This window comes from Sus scrofa, chromosome 3 (assembly GCF_054392235.1).
Source record: "Sus scrofa isolate SSC_HxYL_T2T_F1_AM1 chromosome 3, Sscrofa_HxYL_maternal_Yorkshire_Landrace_v2.0, whole genome shotgun sequence".
In the NCBI taxonomy this organism is placed as follows: Eukaryota; Metazoa; Chordata; class Mammalia; order Artiodactyla; family Suidae; genus Sus; species Sus scrofa.
In genome coordinates this window covers 22,407,236-22,429,952 of record NC_139385.1, presented here as the reverse complement: position 1 = coordinate 22,429,952, position 22,717 = coordinate 22,407,236, and positions in this window count along the sequence as shown.

Below are 22,717 nucleotides of genomic sequence, written 5' to 3'. Positions count from 1 at the left end.
CACCCCTCTACCCCCTTCTCAAACAAACAATCAAACGAACAAACACACACAGCAAGCCAAAAAGTTTCCAGGGGAAAGTTTCCAGGAAGGGGGGGTGTGGGTGGGGGCAGACAGGGGCGAGGGGGGCGTGGATCCGGTTGTGCAGAGCGCCTGCGTGGGGGTTGCGTGCGTGCCGGGGAAGGGAGCCCCGGGAGCGACTGCTGAGGGACACCGCGGCGAGCGAGCATGGGTGGAGGAGCTGAGGGTGTGAGCAGGGCTGCAGTGGGCAGGTCCAAGGCAGGTTTGTGTTTGTCTTTGTGAGAAGGGAAGAGGGTGCCTAGGATGCTTGGGAAAAGGGGATGGAAGGTCCCAGGAAGTGTTTGGGGGAAAGGTGCGTGTTTGGGGAGGGCCGAGGGGGGCGGGAGCGGCTTCAGGGCAGCGCAGGCGTGGGGGTTGGGTGCGTGCAGGGGAAGGGAGCGCGCAGGGACTTTGGAGGGCCACCGCGAGCGTGGGGGAGGGAGGTGAGGATGGCAGCGGAGCCCCAGCTGAAAGGTTGAAGTTAGGGTGAGTTTTGAGAGGCAGGAAGAGGGTGGATGGGATCCCTTGGAAAAGTGGAGGAGAGGTCCTAGGAAGGGTTGGGCCTGTGCGAGTGCGGGGAGCATGGAGGCGGGCGGGCACCCCTTGCCCCCCGAGCGAGCGTGGGGGTTGCGTGGGTGCAGGGGAAGGGAGGCCGGAGGGAATGGAGAGGGACACGGAGAGCCTGGGGCCCTGCGGTGAGGTTGTGAGGGGCATTCTAGGGGATAGGTTCAAGGTAGGTTTTGGTGGCTGCTGCGGTGGTGGTGGTGGGTGGTGGTGGTTTTTGTTGTTGGTTTTTGGTTTTTGGTTGGTTGTTGTGAGGGGGGAAGAGGGTGGAGGATGAGGACCCCTTAGCACATGGGAGCGGAAGGATGTCAGGAAAGGAGCCCAGAGGGGTTAGTGTGGGAATGGGCCAGGGCAGCTGGGAGGGGCTTGTGGGTCGTGCCTGAACAGAGGGGAAGGGAGAGCTGAAGGGAGTGCCGGTGGGCCAGGGCGAGCAGGGGGGGGACTGAGGTAAGGCTGTGAGTGGAGTTCCAGCAGACAGGTTCAAGTGAGGTGGTTTTTGTTTTGGTTTTTGGCTTGCTGTGTGTGTTTGTTCGTTTGATTGTTTGTTTGAGAAGGGGGTAGAGGGGTGGATAGGTTGGATGCCTTTGAACTGATGGGGAAAGTTTCCAGGAGGGGGGGGGTGTGGGTGGGGGCAGAGAGGGGCGAGGGGGGCGGGGATCCGGTTGTGCAGAGCGCCTGCGTGGGGGTTGCGTGCGTGCCGGGGAAGGGAGCCCCGGGAGCGACTGCTGAGGGACACCGCGGCGAGCGAGCATGGGTGGAGGAGCTGAGGGTGTGAGCAGGGCTGCAGCGGGCAGGTCCAAGGCAGGTTTGTGTTTATCTTTGTGCGAAGGGAAGAGGGTGCCTAGGATGCTTGGGAAAATATTAAAAAAAAAGAAGACTATGAATAATTATATTGCCAACAAATGTGAAAACCTAGAAGAAATGGACAACTTTCTAGAGATCAACTGAGTAGACCAATCACTAGAAATGAAATCCAGGAGTTCCCGTCGTGGCACAGTGGTTAACGAATCCGACTAGGAACCATGAGGTTGCGGGTTCGATCCCTGCCCTTGCTCAGTGGGTTAACGATCCGTCGTTGCCATGAGCTGTGGTGTAGGTTGCAGACGTGGCTCGGAGCCAGCGTTGCTGTGGCCCTGGTGTAGGCCGGTGGCTGCAGCTCCAATTCGACCCCTAGCCTGGGAACCTCCATATGCCGCGGGAGCTACCCAAGAAATGGCAAAAAAAATAAGACAAAAAAAAAAAAAAAGAAATCCAATAAAAACACTCCCTACAAACAAAAGTAGCTCTAGGACCAGATGGCTTCATAGGCGAATTATACCATAAGTACAAATAAGAACTTCTACACATCCTTCAAACCAGACAAAGATCACCACAAATAAAGAGAAAATTACAGGTCGCTATCACTTGTGAACACAGGTGCAAAAATCCTCAACAAAACACTAGCAAACTGAATCCAACAATACATTAAACAGATCCTATACCATGATCAAGTGGGATTTAGCCCAGGACACCAGTATTTTTTTCAATTTCCACAAATTAATCAGTGTGATACACTATATCAAAAAAACTGAAGAATAAAAAAATATGATCATCTCAATATATGCAGAAAGAGCTTTTGATAAAATTTAATACCTATTTCTGATAAAAACTCTCTGCAAAGAGGGCATAGAGGGAACATATATCAACCTAATGAAGGCCACCTTAAGTTTTCATCTTTTTTTAGGTCAGTACTATACTGTTGTTCTGTAGTATAAATTGGCCTATCACTAATCATCAGAGAAATATAAATCAAAACCTAAATGAGACATCACCTCACACCTGTTATCCTGGCTATTCTCGAAAAAACCACAAAAGATAAATACTAATGAAAATGTGGAGAAATTAGAATATCTGAACACTACTGGTGGGAATGTGAAATGGTGCAGCAGTAATAGAAAATTTTTCTAGGTTCCTCAGAAAAACTTTAAAAAACCTACCAATAATATAATCATTCCACTTCTAGGTACTTATTGAGAACTGAAATCAGGATATCAAAAATATATTACCACTCTCATGTTCACAATGGCCAAGAGGTTGAAACAACCTAAAAATCTACTGGTGGATAAATGGATAAAGAAAATGCTATACTTATACACAATAGAATATTATTCAGTCTTTAAAAAGAAGGAAATATTGTAATATGCTATGACATGAGTAAAACTTAAAGACATGTGCTAAGTAAAATAAGCCAGTCACAGAAGGGCAAAAACTACATAATTCCACTTAAATGAGGGCACCTAAAATAGTCAAACTCATGAAAGCAAAGAGCAGAATAGTAGTTGCCAGGGGCTGGAGGAAGGAGGGAAGTGAGGATTTGCTCATCAAAGGACATAGAGTTTCAATGAATACATTCTAGAGATTAGCTGTCTACACCACTGTGTTTATAGCTACCAGTACTTTACAATGCACTTAAAATGCGAAATCTCATGCTGTGGTTTAGCACAAAAACGTAATAAAAAAAGAAGATGCTTGGTAAATCCATATGGAATTAATAGAGATAAATTACTTTGAAAATAACATTAATGAGACTATCATTAAAACATGACAGGGGGGAAGGTAAGACGGCAGAAGAGTAGGGGGACACGCTAACCCTCTCCCACAAACACAACAGCAAAAAGAACACACCTACATGTTAAACGGCTTGCACAGAACAGCAATTAATCACTCCCAGAAGAACTTAAACTCCAGGAGTTCCCAGTGTGGTGCAGTGGTTAACGAATCTGACTAGAAACCATGAGGTTGCAGGTTTGATCCCTGGCCTTGTTCAGTGGGTTAAGGATCTGGCATTGCCGTGAGCTGTGGTGTAGGTTGCAGATGCGGCTCAGATCCTGCGTTGCTGTGGCTCTGGCATAGGCCAGTGGCTACGGCTCCAATTAGACCCCTAGCCTGGGAATCTCCATATGCCTTGGGAGAGGCCCTAGAAAAGGCAAAAAGACAAAAAAAAAAAGAAGAAGAAGAAGAAGAACTTAAACTCCAATAATGGCAAGAATCTCATGGCATAACTGGGTAAGACAGAGAAGAGAGGAGAGTGAGAGAAGGGGAATCGGGGCTGGATGGGAGCTCCCAAAAGGGAACCATGGAGGAGAAAGGGATCCCACACCCTGGAAAGTCACCTAATTGACGGAAAGATCAACCAAGAGGGAGGGATCTCCAAATGCTGAGAAGAGCGCAGTGGTAGGTCTGAGATCTGAAAAGAAGAGTGAGAGCCAAACAGATCATCTGAACTACTGGCACAGTCACCAAAAACTGAGGCACTTGGGTGGGGGCTAGGCACCAAGACCTTGGCTCTGGAGGTTAGTTCCTGGAAAAGGGCTGCAGTGGGTGATGTGGACACTGCCTGGGAGACTAAGAAGCAGTTAGTTGGGTTGGCGGTACAGAGACAGCCTGAGGGATTAGGAAGCAGAGTGTCACAGGTGGAGAGAGCAATATGCAAAGGGTTGGGGAGTGGAAAGCCACAACAGAGGGAAACTGAGAGAAGAGCTGGACCCGCAGGACAGACAAGGCACCAGTGTTGGGGAGGGCAGAGGAGGAGGGGTGGGCCACCATAGAATACTTCTTGTGACACAGCAAGTGCACTTGCCTGCCAGCCAGCAGCAAGCAGTGTTTCCCAGTGCATCCCCTCTCCCCCGAGCCCATGCACGGGCCTGACCTGAGGCTGCCTGCCATACCAGAGGGCTGGCCTCACCACTTGCAGGAATCTGACCACCTCAGGGGCTTTCCCTGCCCTGGCCTGCCTGCCCTCTGGAAGGGCTACACCCCTGCAGAGCAGTGCCCAGCACCACCACCCCCTGGAAATGTCCCACAGCCCAGAAACGATACAGTAAGCTCTACCTGGCCATACAAAATGTGCTGTCATTGTGGGGCAGTCCTGCCAGTTCTGCCTGCCCTGGGGAAGTGCCCCTTTGTTTCTCAGCAGCCCAGCTAGCCACTCCCACCCTCAGGAGGTGATGCACTCCCATGGAACAGCTGCCCAGCACCACCAGCACCCTGGAAGAGTCCCGCAGCCCAGAAAAGCTAGAGCAAGCTCTGGCAGGCCACGGGAATTCTGCTTCCATTGCAAGGCAGTCTTGCCAGTTCCAGCTGGCCTGGGGAAGTGCCCCTTTGTTTCCCAGAGGCCCAGCTAGATGCTCCTGCCCTCAGCAGGTGCTGCACTCCCATGGAGAAGCTTCCCAGCACCACCAGCACCCTGGAAGAGTCCCATACACCAAAAAGCTAGAGCAACTTCTGGCAGGCCATGGGAAATCTGCTTCCATTGCAGGGCATTCCTGCCAGTTCTGGCTGCCCTGGGGAAGTGCCCCTTTGTTTCTCAGCAGCCAAGCTAGCTGCTCCCACTCTTGGGAGGTGCTGTATACCAACAGAGCCATGCCCAGCACCACCAGCCCCATGGAAGAGCCCCACGGCCCAGAAACATCAGAGCCAGCTCTGCCCAGTTGCACAAAATCTGCTTCCATCACGGTGCAGACCTCCCAGTCCTGCCTTCCCTCAGGAAGTCCTCCCTGCTTCAGAGAGACCCTTCTAGCCCCACCCAACCTCAGGAAAAGCCATGCTGCCTCAAAGAAGACCATCCACCACCACCAGCCCTCAGGAAACATTCCACAGCAGTGCCAGGGCAAACCCTTCCCAGCCATGGGGAGTACACCTCCACCAAAAAAATAACAAGCAAGACGAAGAAGCTGAGAAAACACTCCCAGTTAAACCAACAGGAGAACTCACCTAAAGTAGTCAACAAAGAAACAGACTTCTGTGGTCTGACACACTTTGAGTTCAAAAGGGAAATAGTGAAAATACTGAAGGAATTTAGAGAAGATATGAACTGTAATGCAGACTTTCCTCAGAAAGGAACTAGAAAATATAAGGAGGAGCCAAGGAAAACTAGAAAATTCATCTGCAGAGATACAAACTGAGCTAAGGGCAGTGAAAACCAGAATGAACAATGCAGAAGAATGAATTAGTCATGTGGAAGATAGAATAATGGAAATCACCCAACCAGGTCAGCAGACAGAAAACCAAATCAAAAAACAGGAAAGCAATATAAGAGACTTATGGGATAATATAAAGCAGGCCAATCTACGCATAATAGGAATTCCAGAAGGAGTAAAAAAAAAAATAAGGGGATGGAAAATATATTTGAAGAAATTATCACTGGAAACTTCCCAAATCTAAAGGATACTGAGTTCAAGATACAGGAAGCACAGAGGGCCCCAAACAAGCTGAACCCAAATAGACTCACACCAAGACACATTATAATAAAAATGGCAAAAGTTAGTGATAAAGAGAGGATCCTAAATGCAGCAAGAGAGAAACAAAATGTTGGAGTTCCCGTCGTGGTGCAGTGGTTAATGAATTCGACTAGGAACCATGAGGTTGCGGGTTCGGTCCCTGCCCTTGCTCAGTGGGTTAACGATCCGGCATTGCCATGAGCTGTGGTGTAGGTGGCAGATGCGGCTCGGATCCCGCATTGCTGTGGCTCTGGCATAGGCCAGTGGCTACAGCTCTGATTCAACCCCTAGCCTGGGAACCTCCATATGCCACAGGAACGGCCCAAAGAAATAGCAAAAAGACAAAAAAAAAAAAAAAAAAAAAAGAAAGAAAGAAAAACAAAATGTTACCTATAAGGGAACCCCCATAAGGTTATCAGCTGATTTCTCTATAGAAACTCTACAGGCCAGGAGGAAATAGCAAGAGATATTTAAAGCACTGAAAGGGAGTTCCCGTCGTGGCGCAGTGGTTAACGAACCCGACTAGGAACCATGAGGTTGCAGGTTCGGTCCCTGCCCTTGCTCAGTGGGTTAATGATCCGGCATTGCCGTGAGCTGTGGTGTAGGTTGCAGACGCGGCTCGGATCCCACGTTGCTGTGGCTCTGGCGTAGGCTGGTGGCTACAGCTCCGATTAGACCCCTAGCCTGGGAACCTCCATATGCTGCGAGAGCGGCCCAAGAAAATGGCAAAAAGACAAAGAAAAAAAAAAAAAGCACTGAAAGGAAAAAATATGCAACCTAGAATACTCTATCCAGCAATTATATCATTTAAAATAGAAGAGGAAATAATTTTTTTCCAACAAACACAAGCTAAAAGAATGCAGCAATAAAAACCTCAGGCTAAAAGAAATATTGAAAGGGCTTCTCTAAACCAAAAAGAAAAGAAAAAAAAAAGAGGAAGAACTAGGATTGAGGAAACCACAATCAGAGAGCAGTAACTCAAATAAGCCAGCATTCAGATCTAATAATGAACATGTTTAAAACTAAATAAAACTAAAAAAGAAAAAAAGAGACATTGAAATCATAAAATGTGGGCAAGGGAAGTAAGGAAATAGACTCTTTTTAAATTTTTTTTCTTTTTCTTTTCCTCTTTTTAATTTTAGTGTGGTAATAAAGTGTTCAAATATACAGGACTATCAGGCTAAAACACACAATTATAGGAAGGGGTTAACATACTTAAAAAAGAGGGCAACCACAAATCAAAACCAAACATTGCATTCACCAAAAAATGAAAAGAAAAACACTCAAGCAAAAAATAATTGGAGACCATCCAACCAAAAAAAGAAAGGAAGAATGGAGAATCATAGAATTAACTGGAAAATGAGGTTTAAAATGGCAATAAATAATCATCTATCAATTATCACCTTAAATGTCAATGGGCTGAATGCTCCAATGAAAAGACAGAGAGTGGTTGAGTGGATCAAAAAGCAAAAACCTTCAATCTTCTGCCTACAATAAACTCAACTTAGGACAAAGGACACATATAGATTGAAAGTGAAGGGGTGGGAAAAACATTTCATACCAAAAGACATGACAGAAAAGCAGAAGTTTCAATACTCATATCAGACAAAATAGACTTTACAACAAAAGACATAAAGACAAAGAAGGACACTGTTTAATGATTAAGGGATCCATTCAAGAAGAGGATATTACTATCCTCAATATATATGCCCCAAATATAGGAGCACCCAGATACATACAACAAATATTCACAAACATAAAGGGAGATATTGATGGGAATACAATCATGGTAGGAGACTTTAACACCCCACTCACATCAATGGAAAGATCCTCTAGACAGAAAACCAATAAAGCAACAGAGATCCTAAAGGAAACAGTAGAAAAGTTAGACTTAATTGACATCCAAAAAAAAAATCAGAATACACATTCTTCTCAAGTGCACATGGAACATTCTAAACAATTGATCACATACTGGGACACAAAGCTAACCTCAACAAATTTAGGAACATAGAAATTATTTCAAGTGTCTTCTCTGACCACGATGGCGTGAAACTAGAAATCAACTACAGGAGAAGAAATGAGAAAAAAACCTACTACATGGAGACTAAACAACATGCCACTAAAAAACCAATGGGTCAATGAAGAAATCAAGAAGGAAATTTAAAAATACCTTGAGACAAATGATAATGAAGGCACAACCTTTCAAAATCTATGGGATGCTGCGAAAGCAGTGCTCAGATGGAAATTTATAGCAATACAGGCCTTTCTCAAAAAAGAAGAAAGATTCCAAATTGACAACTTAACCCTCCACCTAAACGAATTAGAAAAAGAACAAAAAAGACCTAAAGTCAGCAGAAGGAAGGAAATTATAAAGATCAAAGAGGAAATAAATAAAATAGAGATTCAAAAAACAATAAAGTTAATAAAACCGAGAGCTGGTTCTTTGAAAAGGTAAACAAAATTGACAAACCCCTGGCTAGACTCACTAAGAAGAGGAGAGAAAGAACCCAAATAAACAAAACTAGAAATGAAAAAGGAGAAATCACAACAGATACTGAAGAAATAAAAAAAAAATGAGAATACTATGAACAACTATATGGCGACAAGTTTGACAATCTGGAAGAAATGGACAACTTTCTAGAATCTTACAGCCTGCCAAAACTAAATCAAGAAGAAACACAACAACTTAACAGACTGATCACTAGAAATAAAATTGAATATATCATAAAAACACTCCCTACAAATAAAAGTCCAAGACCAGAGGGCTTCACAGGTGAATTATATCAAACATACAAAGAGGATCTGGTGCCCATTCTCCTTAAACTTTTTCAAAAGGTTGAAGAAGAAGGAATAATCCCAAAGACATTCTATGATGCCACCATCACCCTCATTTCAAAACCAGACAAAAAAGAAAACTATTAGCCAATATCTTTGATGAATATAAATGCAAAAATTCTCAACAAAATTTTAACCAGCCGAATCCAACAACATATCAAAAAGATCATACACAATGACCAGGTGGGGTTCATCCCAGGTTCACAAGGATGGTTCAACATATGCAAGTCAATAAACGTCATACACCACATTAACAAAAGAAAAGTCAAAAACCATATAATCATCTCAACAGATGCAGAAAAAGCATTTGACAAAGTCCAACATCCATTCATGATCAAAACTCTCACCAAAGTGGGTATAGAGGGAACATTCCTGAACATAATCAAAGCCATTTATGATAAACCCACAGCAAATATAATACTCAATGGGGAAAAACTGAAAGCCTTCTCACTCAAATCTGGAACAAGACAGGGATGCCCACTCTCACCACTGCTCTTCAACATAGTTTTGGAAGTCCTAGCCACAGCAATTAGACACACAAAAGAACTAAAAGGCATCCATACAGGAAGAGAAGAGAGAAAACTGTCACTGTATGCAGACGACATGATACTATACATAGAAAATCCTAAGGACTCAACCCAAAAACTACTTGAACTGATTAGTAAATTCAGCAAAGTAGCAGGATATAAGATTAACATTCAGAAGTCAGTTGCATTCCTGTACACCAGCAATGAAATATTAGAAAAGGAATACAAATATACAACACCTTTTAAAATTGCACCTCAAAAAATCAAATACCTTGGAATACACCTGACCAAGGAGGTAAAGGACTTATATGCCGAGAACTATAAAACTGTAACCAAAGAAATTAAAGAAGATGTAAAGAAATGGAAAGATATTCCATGCTCATGGATTGGAAAAATCAATATTGTAAAAATGGCCATACTACCCAAAGCAATCTACAGATTCATTGCAATCCCTATCAAATGACCCATGGCATTTTTCACAGAACCAGAACAATCCAAAAATTTATGTGGAACAACAAAAGACCAAGAATTGCCAAAGCAATTCTGAGATACGAAAACCAAGCAGGAGGCACAACCCTCCCAGACTTCAAGCAATATCACAAAGCCATAGTAATCAAAACAGTGTGGTACTGGTGTCAAAACAGCCAGACAGACCAATGGAACAGAATAGAGAACCCAGAAATAAACCTCAACACTTATGGTCAATTATCCTTTGACAAAAGAGCATAATATGGCAAAAAGAAAGTCTATTCAGCAAGCATTGCTGGGAAACCTGAACAGCTGCATGCAAAGCAATGAAACTAGAACACACCCTCACACCATGCACAAAAATAAACTCCAAATGGCTGAAAGACTTAAATATACGACAGGACACCATCAAACTCCTAGAAGATAACATAGGCAAAACACTCTGACATCAACCTCATGATTATTTTCTCAGGTCAGTCTCCCAAGGCAATAGAAATAAGAGCAAAAATAAACCCATGGGACATAATCAAACTGACAAGTTTTGCACAGCAAAGGAAACCCAAAAGAAAACAAAAAGACAACTTTCAGAATGGGAGAAAATAGTTTCAAATGGTGCAACCGACGAGGGCTTAATCTCTAGAATATACAAGCAATTTATACAACCCAACAGCAAAAAAGCCAATCAGTCAATGGAAAAATGAGCAAAGACCTGAATAGACTGTTCTCGAAGGAAGATAGACAGATGGCCAGGAAACACATGAGAAAATGCTCAACATTGCTGATCATAAGAGAAATACAAATCAAAACTACCATGAGATACCACCTCACACCAGTCAGAATGGCCATCATTAATAAATCCACAAATAACAAGTGCTGGAGGGGCTGTGGAGAAAAGGGAACCCTCCTTCACTGTTGGTGGGAATGTAAGCTGATACAGCCACTATGGAGAAAAGTTTGGAGATACGTTAGAAATCTATACATAGAACTACCATATAACCCCAGAATCCCACTCTTGGGCATATATCTGGACAAACCTTTCCTTAAAAAAGACACATGCACCCACATGTTCATTGTAGCACTATTCACAATAGCCAAGACATGGAAACAACCCAAATGTCCCTCAACAGATGATTGGATTCGGAAGAGGTGGTATATATACACAATGGAATACTACTCAGCCATAAAAAAGAATTACATAATGCCATTTGCAGCAACATGGATGCTGCAAGAACTAGAGACTCTCACAATGAGTGAAATAAGTCAGAAAGACAACGACAAATACTATATGATATCACTTATAACTGGAATCTAATATATAGCACAAATGAACTTTTCCACAGAAAAGAAAATCATGGACTTGGAGAATAGACTTGTGGCTCCCCAGGTGTAGAGGGAGGGAGTGGGAGGGATCAGGAGCGTGTGGTTATCAGATGCAAACTATTGCTCTTGGAATGGATTTACAATGAGATCCTGCTGTATAGCTTTAAGGACTATGTCTAGATACTTATATCACAAGAGAGCAAAGGGAGGAAAAAAATTTATAGATGTAAGTGTAACTCAGTCCCCATGCTGTACAGTGGGAAAAATAATTAAGAAACAAATGAATGTTTCCTAAAAAATAAATGCAAATATCAATCTCATTTTCTTGAGAGGAATGCATGCTTTTTGAAATGCAATAAAGGAATAAAACAGTTCACACACACAGAGTCATTCTCTTTCTCCTGAAAACAGGAACTTGCTAAAAAAGAAAAGTATATTTGTAATTAATCTTCAAACCACCTACCACCTAGTCTTTAGTAGAAAATTACTTTCCTACCCCTTTCTGCAACTGTTAGAAAATTATTCTAAGCAACTGTTACATATATTTGCACATTTAATTTATAGGAAAGGTTAATTACATTGCTCTGTTAGCATGGCCTGCTTGAGTGCCAAATCCAGGGAGCAAAAATGGTTTTTAAGTACACAGTGAGAGGGAAGTTCCCCCCTAGAGTTCTTCCTCAGCCTTTTGTGCTCAGTCAAGCATTAAGAGATGTAACACATCTCTATGGAGATTGTTCTCAGCATCCCTGAAGTTTAATCCCTAAAGATCATGTGACAAAGCTCAATAATAAATGGATTTCTGATGTTAGCATCTAAACAAAAAAGGAACATTATTGGCTTTCTTCTTTAAAAAAGCATAAAGCACCTGTAACATAGACACACTGTGATGATTCCTTGGATCAGTGGACTTTTATTCTTTTCCTTCAAATTATGAATATCCTACTCTATTCAAAATATTCTTAATTCTAATCATAAGTTATTTTTTTTCCTTTAAAGATGACTTATTCTTTGACAAAAATTATGGGAGTAAATGTAGTTTGGACTACTGCATATTACTTAGCCCTTGCCAAGATTTAAGCAAATTATTGCTGCCAATGATACACCTGAATTTATTTAAAAGCTTGTATCAATATTTCTTGCTGGTGATTTTCTTTTTTGCCTACCCATTCCCTAAATCAATTCTAGCAAGTGATATGCTACTGAAAAGCTTTGGCTTTGACACTGGGAAACAGTATGAATTCAATGTCTATAACTTTGAGGCAGAAATGATAATATGAATTTGCTCCTTTTCTGGACTGTGTGTCTTTTTTGTTGTAATACCCCTTAACCATTAAATTAAGGATCTAAAAGAACTGACTGATTATGTTACTCTCATGAGAATATCTAGGATAAAGGGTAGCATCCATAAGTCAAAAATTTCATTACTATTGAAGTTTATTTCTTATATATTCTTTATCCACATTTTCAGAAAATAAGTAAACCCACTTATTCTTAGGATGAGACTTTTGCTTACCAATTACTGACATTATCTTTAGTTCCTTCTTTTCCTAATATAAAAAACAAAACAAAACAAAAATATACCACTGATCCCCCAAAACCTGCTTCTCTTTCATCATACTATAGTCACAATAATAAATATAAATAAAACATTCAAAATGTATGGTCAGTCTTCTTAGTTTTACCAACTAGTGGGTGTTTTGTCCTATTATATTAAGAATGTAATTTACATTTCCCTAAAGACACTGCTCATTTTTCTATTTCTTTATTTGTCATGCATATATCTTCTTTGGTAAAGTATGTCTTCAAATATTTCATTTATTTGGGGGGGGCATTTGCAATGTTATTATTGTACTATTCATATATTTAGCCATTAAAGAAAATAGAGTATCAATACATGCTACAATGGAGATGAATCTGGAAATCACTAAGCTAAGGGTAGGAGATAGACACAATGGTTACATGCTGTATGACTCCATTTACACACAGTGTCTAGAATGAGTAACTCTTTAGAGAAATTATATTGGTGGTTGCTAGGTTCTGGGTGGAGGGGAATAACTGTTTAATAGGTCTGGAGTTTTACTTTGGGGTGATTAAAATGTTTTGGAAGTAGATAGAAGTGGTGGTTGTACAAAAATGTACTAAATGCCACTGAATTGTTACCTTTAAAATAATTTTTAAAATGTTTGTTTATACTGTAAAGTACAAATCATTATTAAAAAGGGAGAAATACAATGAAAGTACTTTGTCAAGTTCCAATTCAAGCAAAACTGTAAATAGATGTTTTTGAGTCAAATCTTTCATTCATTTTTGTATGCATTGTTTCTACTCTCATTATTAAGTTCTAAGAGTTCTTTTTTTTTTTTTTTTTTTTTGGTCTTTTTATCTTTTCTACGGTCACACCTGTGGCATGTAGAGGTTCCCAGGCTAGGGGTCGAATCAGAGCTCTAACATCTGGCCTAAGCCAGAGCCACAGCAACATTGGATCCGAGCCACGTCTGCAACCTGCACCACAGCTCAGGGCAATGCCTGATCCTTAACCCACTGAGCAAGGCCAGGGATTGAATCCACAAGCTCATGGTTCTTAGTCGGATTCATTAACCACTGAGCCATGATGGGAACTCCCTATAAGAGTTCTTTATACATGCTGGATACAAAGACTTTTTCAGATATAAGATTTATAAATATTTCTTCCCAATCTAAAACTTCTTTCTTTTTCTGTCAGAGTTTATGAAGAGCAAGCATTTGTAACATTTTCATTATATACAATTTGTTAATTTTATTTCATACTTTATGCTTTGTATGAAGTATTAAGGAACACTTGCCAAAATAAAAGTCATTATAATTTCCTCTAATAGTTAATCATAATATTTTTAGTATTTTAAGTCAGGAATATTAGGTTTATGACCTATTTTACATTGTTTTTAGAAAGTTGTTTAGAATATGAGGTATGACACAAGAAAACTGTGTATTCAAGGGAGTGATTATCATATTGAACATAAAATCTATCCTGGGTAGGGAGGAGATAAAGACAATGGGAATAAATTTCTTTTAAAAATTGTTAGGATTGGAGTTCCCGTTATGGCGCAGTGGTTAACGAATCCAACTAGGAACCATGAGGTTGCAGGTTCGATCCCTGCCCTTGCTCAGTGGGTTAACGATCCAGCGTTGCCGTGAGCTGTGGTGTAGGTTGCAGATGTGGCTCGGATCCTGCGCTGTTGTGGCTCTGGCGTAGGCCGGTGGCTACAGCTCCGATTAGACCCCTAGCCTGGGAATCTCCATATGCCGCAGAAGTGGCCCTAGAAATGGCAAAAAAGACAAAAACAAATAAATAAATAAATAAAATTTATACGTATATGCTTAATTACAAAATTTAAAAAGCTCTATGTCCTTTTTAATACTATAAATTATTAAAATATATATTTATAAATCATGGATGGTTAAATTACATGTCATAATTTTAAATGGAATATAAAGGTATGATTGTGTTCTGAATCACAGTTGCTTGATACTTTAAATGTCCTTTTAATTTCCACCTTCTTTAATTTCTTATGAAATTATTATATCCTGCTGAGATTGTAGAAATATACTCTGTGGACAAGAGGGTAATTTCAATGTGCCAAGCATCTACAACGTATCATATTGTGATCAAGAATACTATAGCACAAACTCTCCAATTATTTCAGCCTCATTCTTAATTCACATGGACATAGCAGTAGAGGAAGGGCTGAAATTACATTAGCTACAGGGGGCAAAGGAATAAGTGACACTATTAGATCTTTCACAGCCTAGTCCATTCAACTCACCATTTCATAAAACCTGAGACTCTCTGCAGACAACTACCAAGACATCCCAGGACCTTCCTTAAGATGTTACTTGTTTAGTGAATTTTTCCTTTCTTTTTACACCTTAATGATCCAGAATATTAATGCAGATTTTAATATATATAATCTCATAAATTATAAATGCATACCCATACAAACAAGACATACAATGTAGTCATTAAAAAGAAAGTCACTTTAAAGTATTATCATACAAAAATTACATTTGTCATTGAGGATATGATCAGTGTTTAATAAGAAAAGCCACATACCTCCATATTTTGTTTTCCTACCTTCTCTGAGTAGCCAAGTCTTATCCTGCTTTAAGGCAGGACCCCAAAATGCAACCATTTCCTGCTGTAAGTTCTGGAAACAGAGCTCTTGAAGAAGCAAGTGCTTTCAAAGCTATCAAGGATTCCCAGCCTTCCAAGTTTTATTTTGCTGAGTGTCAGCAGTTGAGGATCATCTACAAAAAGGACAAAGTTTTAAAATTAAATTTAGTCTTAAATATAAAAAAAGTCAGAGTATTAGAACCTGGGTGACCTTATAGCCTGTGCCTTTGTCTCCTGACCCTTACTTAAGTGGAAATGGAGCTCACAGGGTCTACATATTGTGCTTGAGGTAAAATATACAGTCTAGTCATTAGCAAGGTCAGGTCATCAGGACTCCAGAGCCCATTCGTAATATTACTTAAATACATGTTTACATATACAATGCATTATAAATACATATGTATATATACATTTATATTAATTTATAAATATGAAGAAATCAATCAATATCATTGTCTTAGTGAGGCTGTTTTTCTTTTTCTACTCCTGCTATAACTCCTGGAGATAACAAAAGGCATCCTTCATTTCTGTGAGGATTCAAAACATTGGCCCTTATAGTCATGCATTTTGGATTCATTAAAAGCTCTTGGAATCTAAATGCTTGACTGTTTCATTTAACTGCTAAGTCGGACTAATCACATACAAAGAAAATCAGTATATGCCGATCTCTCAAAAATATCAATTTCCCTGCTTCCTTCAATGTGGCTTTTGCCTTGGCCTTTAATAGAGATACAGAGAAAAACACTTTCCAAGAAGAAACTGTCTGTGGCTCCCTTACAAAACTTCTCTTTACTTCAGAGGCCTCTAATACTTTAGCTCCAGTTCTAGCTAAGTCACACACGCTTAATTTTAACTGCCCAGCTTTATAGTTACCTCTTTCTAAAATAAGAAATGGAAGCAGCTATTTTCCAAACTCAGTTACCTAGAATAGACACTTTCTCCAAATACATTCCATCCTGTGTTTGACATCTCTTTGCTAATACTCAACATTCACTCCTCATGACTGTTTTGCCTCACGTAGGTCAAGTAAAAGGAAGATAAACAGTTTTCCATTTGTGCTTCATTCTGAGTGAATCACGAGTGAATAAATATTCAGTAACAGAATATATCTTATTGGAGGATGTACCACCATGATGCCACCATGTATGTGTTAGGTCAGTGTCTGTTCCTGGAGAGTCTACCAACTTTCTAGGAACACTTCAGATGTGACTACTTGATGTGCTATGGCTGTGTTTTATTTAATTGTTTTTAGAAGGTTTGCTAATATGGTTAGCATTATGAGTACATATCCAAGGCTGAAATCAGTGGCTTGTAGGGGTTATAAAAACAAGACATCTTTGTTGAAATTAGAAGTACAGGTGAATTGTTTACAATATTTAGAAATCTTCCATATCCCTGAATGACCAGACCTGAAGCATCTTGCACACCATGTAGCATGTAACATTAGGCATTAAACCCAAGGCTTGATGACTACTTTTTTCTATGACCAACCAACGGATCTAAGTATTGGTGGCCTGATATTGATCCTAAGAATAAGAGAACTCTGTCTCTAGAATACTTTTAGTCTTCTTAGAAGGAATCATTATTTAGTAAGTTTTAGATCAGAGCACTTGAAAGAACAAATTTTAAAACCAAGCTTCTGGAATACAGTACATGCAGTGTTTCATATCAGCTTGCTAAAAAAATAACATGTGCTTAACAACATCCGCCTGGTGGCAGGATTTGGTTTTTAACTTTCATTCATTAGTATTTGAAAGTGATTGAGAATTATAACTCTAAACACAGGCTACTTCCATTATGTATTAAAGGAGTTTACAATAGAACAACCTGGAATCATATCAGGAAAGTTCACTTGTCCCAAGCTTCCTGAATTATGTATTTTAGAAATATACAGAGAAGGCAGATGTGATCAAGCATGTAGCTCTGATTCTGCTTAGTCCATGTAGGCCTCCATTACATAAGTCCAGTATGTCCTTGAGGTATTTGTTTTCTATCTTCACTAGTAATAACTAAGCTAATACAATTTGCTAAGGCATCAGTGGAATGATGATTCTTCAATGGGAATCATGAGAAATGGGGCAAGCAAGGGGCCATGAAATCATATTTAATGGTTGACAGGAGCCTGATCTCTAAGCTGCTAATCTCAAGGCGGAAATCAGGTGTAACTGCAATCAATAGCATTGATTTACCGCACATAGTTAGGATGTTCTTGTCAATGTGGTTTTATCTAAGTCTCTATTAGTCATGTGGATTCACCATAAATCCTCTTAGCCCCAGATGCATCACCCCAGAACAGAGGTAAACTGATTCCCTTCCATAAGGAAAACAACGCTTCAATAAAGTATAGTTTACAACTAGCACTTCTGAGCTTTCCTTTAGTCTCATTTTTCTGTAACTTATAAGAATTTGTATTATAACATTTGTGTGATTATATTTTTTGTTGTAATCTTCAGTACAATGTTTCCTTTTTCCTAAGAGCCATGCACAATTACTTCCAAGTATAAAATATAGGAAAATTTGGTTGAAAAACAATAAAAATAACATACAACTAGGAAATATGTATCCTATGTTTATTCCAATATCATTAAAGTATATGCACCTACTTAAATAATACAGAAAAATCATTTATTATTTCACCATAATGTATGCAAGTTATAAACACTTTAAATGACATCTCTAGAAACAATGCTGGCTTCAACTGGTTGCTTCAAAGATGTTTATCTTAAATTAAGAGTTATTGTCTTATCAACAGATTTCTAAATTCATTTCTTATGAATATATTTTTCCCAGAACTTTTCCAAATACTTCTTTTGATTAAATTCTCAAACTTCACACATCTTAGGAGAAAAGCTTAAAGTAATTAAATAAAAGTGGAATGATTTCTGGCATTGCTTTATTTAGAATATAAGCTACTGAAAAAGAAACATAATATTCCCTATGGCTACTAATATGCAATTAGTATTCCTTAACATTTATAAAACTAAGTTCATAACTACTTTGCATAATAGATAAGAAAATGCATTTTAGGGCACATACTATTTTCTTATCTGTTTTAGAAATCTATTAGTTATTTATGATATGAAACATATCAGCTACTTTAATTTAGACTGAATCTGTAAAATGTTTTGAAACATAAAGATTGGAATCCGCTTGTATGCATTAGAAGAAAACTACATCAAGTGATGATTTATTTAAATGTGCTAAGAAAGACAAATATGAAGTCCCCCAATTAGTTCATTCTCATTACTTCATCACTTCTAATTTAAGGCTTTGATTCTAATTAAAATAAAATATTGGGAAGCATAGTATTTTTAACCAGAGTATTAAACCCAATTTCCTAGCTAGTCCAAGCAGATGTGATCAAATATGTGAGTGAGGGTAAGCAGAAGAAACAGAAATCATATTAATCATTTTTGGAATAGGAAGAACATGAACTAAAACAAAATAACTAATTTATTTCTAGGGTAGATAAAAACAATTATTTGCTGAATTTTAAAATCTAGTTTCCAAACTATGAATATCATTGATTCATAGCAAACTCCAAATTCTTACAAAATGGAACAGTACCTTTTTTTTTTTTTTTTTGGTAAAATAAACTTAAAAAAGTTCTGAGAGCTTTGAAAAATTATTCTTTTTTTTTTGGGATGAAAGGACTAGAAGAGGGAGGAGACCAAGTAACAAGCCCATTCTGAGAATTAGTTTTGCATTAAAAAAATGTAGTGAGGCAAGTATAAAGTAAATGGGCCATGACCAAAATATTTTAGGCTAATTAAAGTATAGGAGTCACTTCATGACACAGGATTTGCTTATCTTTTCTGGAAGCGGCCTCCCTGACAGATTAACAGAACAACCTACTGAAGACTAAGCTAGGGTAGCACCCTTGAAATGGCACTACTCAGGGCTGGTGCACTGCCATCAAGAATGCAAAATATGCACATAGCTGCCAACAGCTTATGTGTGGAGAGACCTAGTATCAGAAGAAAAGAACCCGTCCTTCACACAGTCATTGCTCCATTTGGGATTCTCATTTCAACATTAGGTTGTGCTGGTTTAGGAGTCCAGTTTCCTAGAAGTGAATATTTCTGACAAGAGACAGAGGACACTGCTTGGAAGTTTTAAGCACCATCTGGCTGCTTGGAGCTCCAATGATCAATAGGTAAATGGAGTTATCTTATTAGCTGGGACATTCATCCTGAATTGCAATATGGATCAAGGGTTTTACATACAAAATGTTGCAAAGGTAATATGTCTGGAATCTAGGAGATTCTTGGGGCCATCACTTTGCAGGCCATGTTCTGTAATAACTGTCAATAACAATTACAGTAACCATAATCCACCAAGGCAAAACCACTCAGGCAATGCAAAGGAGCCAAGTTACTGGTTAAAAACAAGGGAATTCTATGATAGGTGGTAGAGAAACTAGATGAAAATTTTCAATTACAGACTCGGAACCAGACTGCCTCAATAACTAAAAGCTCATGAAACTTTCTATTTGCTTTCCAGCATTCTCTACTTCCTTTTTCCCTTTCTCCTGTGTTGGAATTACATCACACAATAAAGAAAACATCAACTCTTTTAAGTTTTGCTTCAAGCTCTATCTTACAACGAACCCAAAGACATTCCCTTAGAACTAAGCAATATTAACAGATTATAGGCAGTTTCATAAGCAAGCACAGAAAATGAGATCCTATTTAGTATAAATCCAGTAAGTAGCAGTCTGGGAAACAAAGACTTAATTTAACCACACTAATCAAATATCAAATACTTGATCAAATATCAAATACATTTACCTACACTAATCAAATATTGTAGTAACATAACTGTAGTCTTGAACATCAGCATTCTTTATGTAATCAGTTTCTCATTTTAAACAGTTTTATTTCAATTCAAACATATTTGAAGACCAGATTTTTTTTAAGTTCAATTTCAAGCACATAAGTTCTACAGAATAAAAAGCACATCTTCTAAGTAGCAAGCAAATCGAAGCATAATTAATATAAAAGAGACAGTGGAATCCCCTTTACAAAAGAAGCCACCTGGGCTTAAAAGTACCCTTTTAACTGTTGTTCATGTTATAATAGACATCATTATGCAACCTCCAAAGATTTTTCTAAGGTTGAGAGAAGTGACCTTGTATGTGTTGTATATGTGTATGCTCTTCTTCCCTCAACTTTTTAAAAGCTCATTTAAACTCTTTGTCCCAAAGTTCCCCAGAGATTATGTCCTGATTTAAGGGCTGATAAGAATTTTCAAGTCAAATCACCTTATTTTAACACTCCGCAAGCATCCACTCTTGCCAAAAAAAATTTACAAGGTTTCAAGTACTTCTTAAATATTCAGTTTTAATACTTTTTCATGACTGAGAAGTCAGGAGGGCAAAAGGATAAAAAGTGCATTATATAATTGTATGGATAATTTGAAATAGTATCTTCAATAAACCCCAAACTTTTATATGGATAAATCTGCCTACTCTTCCTACCTCTCCCACATACCATATTTCACCAATTTCAAAATTTTTCTCTGATAAACCCTATGTAACATTTTTCTTTTACCACTATCACTTGTAAATGCTACTCCCACTTACTCTCTCAACCAGTACATATAAATTTAAAACCTAGTACAGTAACACATTCTACTAAATGCTGGATATTCAGTGTTCCTGACATAGTAGTTTACTACCTAGGAAGAACATAAGCACTTATTAAACTTGTCCTTATATCATGCTTTTGTCTTTATCTGTTTTGTTCACCACTATATTCTCAATAAGTATTATACTGCCTGGAACACAATACATGCTAAAAATATCTATCAGATGCATGAATATATAAATTAGGCATTTGCTCTTATATTTTTCCCAAATGAACAGCTGTATTTAATAAGCTTTTATAGATGAAAGTCCAAATTTACTCACTTTACTTCCAACTTTATTATAGGTTACATATTATACATTAGTCCATTTATGCAACTGCTATTCCATATCTTTAAATTCTTTTAGGTTTCTATAAAATAATTTAAAATATTTTTATTTTTTTAATTATTCTTTTCTCACCTCATATAAGTTTCTCCCTTTTATTATGCAAAATTTAAATAATTTGTTTCTGGCTATTGTCTGGTATATATTTTTTGAAGGATACTTTTAAAACCCAACTTACTATTTCCAATTTTGTTTTTCTTCTAGGGCCACACCTGCTGCATATGGAGGGTCCCAGGCTAGGGGTTGGATCAGTGCTGTAGCTGGTGGCCTACACTACAGTCACAGGAACCTGGGATTGAGCCGCATCTATGACCTACACCACAGCTCAGGGCAATGCAGGATCCTTGAGGCTAGGGATCAAACCCGCATCCTCCTGGATACTAGTCGGGTTCATTACTGCTGAGCCACAATGGGAACTCACAAAATAAATTTGAAAAGAGGCCATGTATGCTTATAATAAAGAAGTAGCTTTTTTTCCCCCCGTTTGGAGATTTTTCACATGCGTATTTTAAGGTTTCTGTCTTCTGTCTTTCTAAATGGACATACAATTATTTTTTAGTACCTGAGTATTCCCATTTTGTTTGTTTAACATACCCCACTAGTAGTGTTTTATGTGAAGGTCTCTGTTTTCCATGTCTTTGACTCTATGTCAGTTGCACATGGAGGTGTCTAACGGTTATAGCTGTAATGCAAACTGCACCATTTTTATTCATATAGGGATCATTCATTAGTTTGTAGATCTAACAAAATTTGGTACTATTATCATCACTTGTCCTTATCCCTTCTATTTGCATTGACTTGGATGGTATGCAAGTTTTTATTTTTACTTTTATATTTTTAACTTAAAGTTTTTTAAACAGATGTATCTTTTACAAATGGGTTATGTTCAGAGTAAAATTGAGAGAAAGGTACAGAGATTTCCCTTATATCTCCTGCCCCCACACATGCCTACCCCCAAATCAACATTCCCCTCCAGATGCTACATTTGTTACAACAGATGCACCTACACCCCACACATCATAATCACCCAGAGTCCATAGCTAACAGGATTCATTCTTAGTGTTGTAGATTCTGAGGGTTTTGGCAAACACATAATGAAATGTATCCACCATTATAGCATAAAACAGAGTAGTTTCACTGTTCTAAAACTCTATTCTGTTTTTTGTATTTTTTGACAATTTTTAAAAATAACTTTGCTGTGACTTTAAGGTTTTAAAGCAATCTGAGAACCAGTCTTTGAGTTCATGAGTTCATCTTATGTAAATAATTTTACAGAAAATGTTCTCATTTTATTTAACAATTATTTGTTATGCTTCTTTCTAGTTTCATTTTCCTCCATGAGCTTGGTGTATTTTTCTTCCCCTTTCCCTTCTTATCCTCACTACACAGTGCAAGTAATATGGACTGTATATGATATTATCTTTAGAATTTTTAGTCTTTAGCTTATAAGCTATGTGTTTTAATTAATTAAACTCATAAATAAATCAATATGTGCTGCCTCTTTCAATGACTTTCCCAGTGTGAGGAAACTGTCAAAGTTCTAGGTAAACAACAGATAATATAG